The sequence below is a fragment of the Bos indicus genome, chromosome 16, assembly GCF_029378745.1.
Source record: "Bos indicus isolate NIAB-ARS_2022 breed Sahiwal x Tharparkar chromosome 16, NIAB-ARS_B.indTharparkar_mat_pri_1.0, whole genome shotgun sequence".
Taxonomy (NCBI): domain Eukaryota; kingdom Metazoa; phylum Chordata; class Mammalia; order Artiodactyla; family Bovidae; genus Bos; species Bos indicus.
In genome coordinates, this window is record NC_091775.1 from 44,344,066 (window position 1) to 44,353,077 (window position 9,012).

The window sequence follows — 9,012 nt, forward strand, 5'->3', positions numbered from 1 at the left end:
TGGCGACGGCGCGGGCGGGGGCGCGGCAGGCTGGGCCCAGGTAGATTGCCGGGACCGCCACGCGGGCGAGCGATGGCGGAGGCCGCGGGGCTGGGTGGCTGCACGGACAACGGGAAGATTGGCCAGAAGGGGACGCCTGCCGGTGACCCCGGCCCGCAGCGGCTCCTTAGTTTCCAGGTTCTTCCCTTTAGCGACTCACAAACGCCTGGACTATACACGATGCTGCCCAAACGAAATAAAAGAAAACGAAAAATGTCTGCTTTTTGGGGCGAGCGTTCACTATCAGCCTAACCGCTCACATTTTGAAAAACTAAAGCGTAGACTCTTACACCTCCCCAGAGAAAGCCCATTTAGAAGAAAACTTTAACACAAATAGAACTTCATTTTGCTTTGTCCTTTTAGAGAGTTTCAGATTTTTTTTTAAATAAAAAAGTGTGTTCCAAAGTGATGGCAAATTTGAAAGTATAAATCAGTTTGAGACCAAGAAAATTATGAAGTGCATATACAAGGCAGACTTGTGGAGCCAAGAAAAGGAAACCATTGTCCTTACCTGAACAAGAATGCAAAAATTTTAATTGAAATAAATGTAATTGACATAGCAACATACTGTGTTTTTAGGTGTACAATGATTTGACATATGTATATATTGGGAAATAATAACCAATAAGTTTAAATTAACATCCATCACCACACATAGTTCTGTGTGTTTTTTTTTCCCTTGGAATAAGCAGTTTAAAGACTTATTCTCTTAACAACTTTCAAACGAATGCTACAGTATTGCTAATTATAGTCTCCATGCTGTACATTACATCCCCAGGGACTGCTATAACTGAGTTTGTACCCTTTGACCTCCATTTTGCCCACGCACTATCCGTCTCTGGCGACCATCAATCTGGTCTCTGAAGAATGCAAATATTTTATAATATACAAATCTAAACAGCAGTCAACGTTTAACAGTATCATGAAATTACAGATTTTGCCTTGTATGAAGAATATACTGTTTGGGATGGTTTACTTCACCATAATTTAAAAAATTGCATTCCAGAATTAAAAGAGCCACAGTTTTTTTCCTGCTATTTACTTAAAATAGTAACCTGACAGCTAGGTATGTAAGGAATTTGTAAGTAAAATTAGACTGCATGCTTTGCATATTATCTGCTGTCCAAAAAAGGAATTCTGTGTAAGTCAGAGGTTAGACTTCTGGCGACATTGGTATTTTAGTACATTTAACATAGTCATTGCAATATAATTTGTATTTCATACAATTCACCCATTTAAAGTATACGATGGTCTTAGAAAATTCACATTCAACCATCATCACTAATTCCAGAACATTTTATCACCCCAGAAAGAAACCCTATGCCTGTTAACAGTCACTTCCCATTTTTCCCTCCCCTCTCTTGGGGCAACCACTAATCTATTTTGGCTAATTTCATGGATGGCACTAGTGGTAAAGAACCTGCCTGCCTAGCAATGCATGAGGAGTGAGAGATGCGGATTCGATCCCTGGGTCAGGAAGATCCCTTGGAGAAGGAAATGGCAACTCACTCCAGTATTCTTGTCTGGGAAATCCCATGGACAAAGGAGCCTGATTCCTAAAATGTTGATGTTCACTCTTTCCATCTCCTGTTTGACCACTTCCAATTGACCTTGATTCATGGATCTAACATTCCAGGTTCCTCTGCAACACTGTTCTTTATAGCATCAGACTTTACTTTCATCACCAGTCACATCCACAAGTAGGCATTGTTTTTGCTTTGGCTATGTCTCTTCATTCTTTCTGGAGTTATTTCTCCACTCTTCTCCAGTAGCATATTAGGCACTTACCGACCTGGGGAGTTCATCTTTCAGTGTCATATCTTTTTGCCTTTTCATACTGTTGATGAGGTTCTCAAAGCAAGAATACTGAAGTGGTTTTCCATTCTGTTCTCCCATGGACCATGTTTTGTCAGAACTCTGGAATGGGTAGCCATTCCCTTCTCCAGGCAATCTTCCTGACCCAGGGATTGAACCCTGATCTGTGGGCAGATTCCTTACCATCTGATCCACCAGGGAAGCCCTAATCCTAATAACCTCCTGAAGTATACCATTACGTTGGTGGGGTTTCAACATATGAACTTGAAGGGGAACACAAACATTCCACCATAATAATATTCAAATATCATAGGAAATATCCTTTTCATTTTGTTGCTGGAGAAAGTGAAACTGTTAAATGGGCTGCCCCAAATGAAATGGGGAAATGATCAGGAATCTTCCTTCTGAATTCTTTCCCTATCACCCAAATATCTCTGACTATGTATTACAAGGACACAATATCTAGCACAAAATGAGTATTCAAAAACCACAAGATAAATTACTATTTACTGAGTAGTGATACTGTGAAGATTATGCCACAGTATTTTGTTTACCAGGAACTCCATGTCCTATCCTGCTTTAACATTTTACAATTTATGACTTCTTAAAATAATTTTATTTATTTGCTTTCAGCTGTGCTGGGTCTTTGTGCTGCATGGCCTCTTCTCTCCAGTTGCTGTGAGTGGGGGCTACTCTCTGGTTGTGGTGCTCAGGCTTCTCCTTGTTGTGGCGTGTAATGTTGTGGACCCCAGGCTCTAGGGCACGTGCACTTCAGTAGGTGCAGCACATGGGCTTGGTAGTTGTGGTTCCTGGGCCCTAGAGTGCTGGCTCAGTAGTTGTGGCGCACGGGCCTAGTTGCTCCATGGCATGTGGGATCTTCCCAGACCAGAGGTTGAACCCATGTCTCCTGCATTGGCAGGCAGATTCTTTACCACTGATCCACCAGGGAAGACTGATTTATGACATTTTGAATTTCTGACAGAGTTCACCTTTAAAGCTATCTCACCACTTTTTTTTTTAACTTTTTATTTTTAAATGTATTTATTTCCCAGGCAAAAATACTGGAGTGTATTGCCATTTCCTTCTTCAGGGGATCTTCCCAACCAGGGATCGAACCTGCATCTCCTGTGTCTCCTGCATTGCAGGCATGTTCTTTACTCACTGAACCATCGGGGAACACTACGAGCTGGTAGCTCAGATGGTAAAGAATCTGCCAGCAGCGTGGGAAACCTGGGTTCAATCCCTGCGTCGGGAAGATTCCCTAGAGAAGGAAATGGTAACCCACTCCAGTATTCTTGCCCAGAGAATACCATGGACAGAGGAACCTGGTGGGCTATAGTCCATGGGGTAGCAAAGAGTGGGACACAACTAAGCAACTAACACTTTTACTTTCATCAAGGGTCAACCCCTGCACTGAACTCTGGATTCCTCCCCCTCCCACCTTCTTAAGGACTTTGGTCCAAGATTTATCCTCTTTCTTCTGCACCATCATTTTCTGTCTCCCCACTGGACACATTTCTGCTCTAGGAACACTACCTTTAAAAACCCTACCTTGACCCTACATCTACTTTGGGCTATGCCTCTTTTCTTTGATTCCCTTGACAGCAAAACATCTCAAAAGGTATTTGGCATGTTATTTCCAGGCTTCCCAAATAACATGGTGGTAAGGAATCCACCTGCCAATGCAGGAGATGTATGAGATACGGGTTTGATCACTGGGCCTGGAAGATCCCCTGGAGAAGGTATTGGCAACCTACTCCAGTATTCTTGCCTCGAGAATCCCATGGACAGAGAGCCTGGCAGCTACAGTCCATAGGGTTGCAAAAGAGTGGAACATGACTGAGCACACATATATACGTATTATTTCCATTCCTCCCTTACTCTTCAGTCCAGTCTATCCTCTGTCTGTGCCATTCTGAGAAAATTCTCTTGTTGAGATCTCCTAAGACCAGTCTCACTTCCGTGTCCAATATTTATCAGCATCTCAGTCGCATTCGATTCAGATGAGCACTTCTGAAACATTTCCCCGTTATTGCCTTTCATGAGGTCACAGTTTCCTGGGTTTCCTCTTGCCTCACTGAAAGTTATTCTTTAGGTTCATTTGCTGCTTTCTTCCCCCAAGCTTTAAATATTGTAGAGCCGCAGGCTCAGTGCCAAGCCCTCTTCTGTCTGCCAACATAAGTGCTGGAGATTAAAATAAGTCCAAAAAGGGAAACAATGCTGGCGATCAGTGTTTCTGTTTTAAAGAGGATGGTCATAGAAATGAACCTTTTTACAAAACAGAAATTGAGTCACAGATGTGGAGAACTCACTTATGGTGACCAAAGAGGATAATGGGTTGGGGAATAAACTGGGAGATTGGGATTGACATGTACACGCTACTTATATAAAAAGTAACTAATAATAAGAACCTATTGTATAGCCCAGGGAACTCTATTCAGGGCTCTGTAATGACCTATATAGGAATGTACAGCAGAAACTAACACAACAATATAAATCAACTATACTCCAATTAAAAAATTAATTTAAAAAAAAAGATGGTCAGAGAAGATCTAACTCAGCAAGTAGCATTTGAAGAAAGACCTGAAGGGATGGAAGAAGTGAACCAAGTAGACATCCACGGGAGAGCATGAGTAGAGGGAATAGAAAGCCCTGAGTTAGGAATAGGCCTGGCAAGTGGCCAGTGTGGCCAAAGCAGAATGAGTGTTAGGGAAAGTAGAAGGGGATGTCTGTGGCTTTTTACTCTAAGATGGGACCTATTGGAATATTTTGAACAGAGGAGTGATCTGATCTCCCTGGTGTTTTAAAAGGATCACTCTCTCGATGCTATATTGAAAACAGAGTGTAGGGAACAAGAGAGAGAAGCACAGAGACCAGTCAGGTGGGAGATGCAATGGTACAGGTAAGAGATGCTGAGGGCTCAGCCCAAGGTGGCAGTGGTGAAGGCAGAGAGAAGTGGATTTTTTAAAAAAAAATTTGATTGGAGTATACTTGCTTTACAATGCCATGTCAACCTCTGCTGCACAACAAAGTGAATCAGCCACTCTGGATATGTCTTGAAGAAACAGCCAACAGAATTTGGGAGTGAGCAGGAGAATGAGAAAAATGAGAGAAGTCAAGGATGATTCCAACTACTATTAGAAAGAGAAGTTGCCATTCATTATATGGGGAAGACTATGGGTGGAGTAGACTTTAAGGGGAGATTGGGAGTTCAGTTTGGGGCATATTAAGTCTAAGGTATCTAGTAGACTTTGAAGTAAAGGTGTAAAGTAGGTGGCTGGCCATACAGATCTGGAGACAAATCCAGACTAGAGACATCAGTTGAGCATCTCCAATGCATAGATGAAATCCAAAGTCATGAGGTGAGTTGAGTGACTATAGTAAGAAATTGAAACTGTTAGTCACTCAGTCATGTCTGACTCGTTTCAACCCCATGTACTATAAGGGCTCCCCTGTCCATGGAATTCTCTAGGCAAGAATACTGGGGTGGGTAGCCATTCTTTTCTCCAGGGGAGCTTCCTAACCCAGGGATCAAACCTGGGTCTACTGCATTACAGGCAGATTCTTTACTGTCTGAGCCACCAGGGAAGCCCAGTAAGAAAAGAGGTCTCCAGACTGAGCCCTGGGACATCCAACATGAAGAAACAAGGAGTGGAAAGAAATCAGCAAAGGAGACTGACAATGACTTGTCTGTAGTTGGTGGAAAACCAGAAGACTGTGGTATCTGCCAAGTGAACAAAGTGTTAAAAGACAGAGGTGATAATCAGTTGTTTCAAACACTGCTGATAAGTGATGCAAGACGAAGATGGAGATTGTCCATTGAATTTACCAATAAGCAGCTCTTTCATGACTTATGTAGCAGTTTTGGTGGATTCATGGGGCAGGAACCTGATCAGGGTGTGTGTAGGAAAGAAAGCAGGATAGACGACTCTCTCAAGAAGTTTTGTGACAGGGGACTTCCCTAGTGGTCCAGTGGTCAAGAGCCCACCTTCCAATGCAGGGGATGGGGTTCAATCCCAGGTCAGGTCGGGGAACTAGGAACCAAGATGCAGCCCATGCACCACAACTAGAGAGCCCAAGCTCTGAAACTACTAAGCCCGTGCACTCCAGAGCACGTACTCCACAGCTAGAGGAGCCCCCTCACACTACAACTAAGTCCCAGCAGAGCCAAAATAAAATAAAAATGAAAAAAATGTTTTAGAGAAGTTTTGTGGCAAGAGAGCCAATAAATGGGATGGTAGCTAGAAGGAGCGGAGAAGGCAGTGGCACCCCACTCCAGTACTCTTGCCTGGAAAATCCCATGGACAGAGGAGCCTGGTAGGCTGCAGTCCATGGGGTCGCTAAGAGTCGGACATGCTGAGCGACTTCACTTTCACTTTTCACTTTCATGCACTGGAGAAGGAAATGGCAACCCATTTCAGTATTCTTGCCTGGAGAATCCCAGGGACAGAGGAGCCTGGTGGGCTGCCGTCTATGCGGTTGCACAGAGTCGGACACGACTGAAGCGACTTAGCAGCAGCAGCAGCTAGAAGAAGTTTACAAAAGTGTTTTGCCTTTCATAGTGGAAGAGTCTGTCTTGTATTTTAATGGGAATTATTGGTAGAGAAGGAAATTTTTGAATATTTAGGGAAAAGTAGGTTCTGTATATTGTTGATGTCTTCTTTGAATCCTTTACCTTCTTATCTTATGAATTGGAAAAGGCTTCCCAGGGAGCACTGGTGGTAAAGAATCTGCCTGCTAATGCAGGAGACGAAGATTCGATCCCTGGGTGAAGAAGATCCCCTGGAGGAGGGTGTGGCAACTCACTCCAGTATTCTTGCCTGGACAATTCCATGGACAGAGAAGCCTGGTGGGCTACAGTCCATGGGGACACAAAGAACCAGACATGACTGAAGTGACTAACACACACACACATTTCCTCTTGAAAGGAAAATAGTAGCAAGCTTTGTCTTATATAAAGCCTCTAAAGACTATATCTTGTTTGCTACTGCTGTGGATTTGATGTGAGCAATTTTCTAGATTTTTCACTGTCTTCTTGCCTAAAATGATACCACCATAGAATGTCTACTGTTTCATGAAGGCTTGTAGATCATTAGGTATCATTTCTGCCTATCATCACAGCTAATGCCTGTGATTCATGTAATATCTCTAAGAGTGAACTACTTGAAATTTGTCTATTCTGACTCTTACTTGGGCTTAAGATTCAGAATTTCTCTTGCTTGGAGTATGATTTTATTTTCATAAGATTACTTGGTTTTGCCTCGTGTCTGGGGTTGTTTGATATACTCAGCAGATGTGGTTAACCAAAGCCAAGAAGGAAAACCAGTGCTGCTGACTCAGTCTGTCATCTATTCATGACCTTAGTAACCACTTATCGAAACCCTAAGTTGAGCAAAGCACTATGCAAGATACAAAGATGAACTGGTGAATAAGACATGCTAAGTGTTCTCCTGCCCATAAGAGACAGTCAAGGAGAGAAATCAAACACATACACAATTCTCCTGGGCATATATATATATATCCAGAGAAAACTATAATTCAAAAAGATACATGCATCCCAATGTTGACTGCAGCACTATTTATAATAGCCAAGACATGAAAACAACCTAATGTCCATCAACAGATGAATAGGAAAAGAAGATGTGATACATATATAAATGGAATACAACTTAGCCATATTAAAAAAAATGCCATTTATAGCAACATGGATGCAACTAGAGATTATCACACTAAGTGAAGTAAGCAAGACAAAGAAAGATAAATTATCATATGATATCACTTATATGTGGAATTGAAAAAAAAAGATACAAATGAATTTATTTACAAAACAGAAATAGACCCAAAGGCATGGAAAACAAACTTATGGTTACCAGAAAGGAAAGGGGACGAAGGGAAAACTAGGAGGTTGGGGTTATCAGACACACTGTGATGTGCTGTGCTTGGTCACTCAGTCCTGTCCTACTCTTTGTGACCTCATGGACTGTAACCCGCCAGGCTCCTCTGTCCATGGGACTCTCCAGGCAAGAATACTGGCGTGGGTTGCCATGCCCTCCTCCATGGGATCTTTCCAACCCAGGGATTGAACCCAGGTCTCCCGCATTGCAAGTGGATTCTTTACCGTCTGAGCCACCAGGGAAGCCCCAGATATACACTACTATATATAAAATAGGATCTAAGTGTAGCACAATATTATACTCAATATTTTGTAATAACCTATAAGGGAAAATAATATGAAAAATAATATATGTATATACACATATATATTTATATACCTGAATCACTGTGCTGTATACCTGAAACTAACATGGCATTGTAAATCAAGTATACTTCAATAAAGTTAAAAAATGTAAAAGTTAAAAACAAACTCCAGAACACATACACAACTATAAGAAATGATACAAAGTGTTAGTGAAAGTTGCTCAGTCATGTCCAACTCTTTGCAACCCCATGGACTATACAGTGGGTAGCCTTTCCCTTCTCCAGGGGATCTTCCCAACCCAGGGATCCAACCCAGATCTCCTGCATTGCAAGCAGATTCTTTACCAGCTGAGCCACAAGGGAAGCCCAAGATAGGGAGTGGGTAGCCTAATCCTTATCCAGAGGATCTTCCCAACCCAGGAATCAAACTGGGGTCTCCTATCTTGCAGGCGAATTCTTTACCAACTGATCTATCAGGGAAGCCCACAAAGTGTTTAAGTGCCATAAAAGAAATTATAAGGAGGAATTCCCTGGCAGTCTGGTGGTTAGGACTCTGCACCTTCACTGCCAAAAGCCTAGGTTCAATCCCCAGAGAGCTAAGATCACACACACACACACACACACACACACACACACAAGTTCCAGGAAAGCACTAGAGAAACCAACAGGATAAAGAGACTATTACTTCTGGTTTGGAGGGCATTGCTCTGACTCACTGAAGCAGGCAGGTATTCTGAAGATAATCTACTCAACAGCCTTCCTCCCAACAATCTCAACTAATGTCAGTATTTCCCCACATTTTAAAACATGATCTCCTGAAAAGCTGGAACATCTTGACCCCACATTTCATTTTATAGCCAAATGAGCTGACTCCATCTCTTTTCAATAAAAAAATTTCTATTCCTGTTATATGTACTTAAAATTTAATATTAAAAGTTTCACTTAATTTTTAAAACCTAA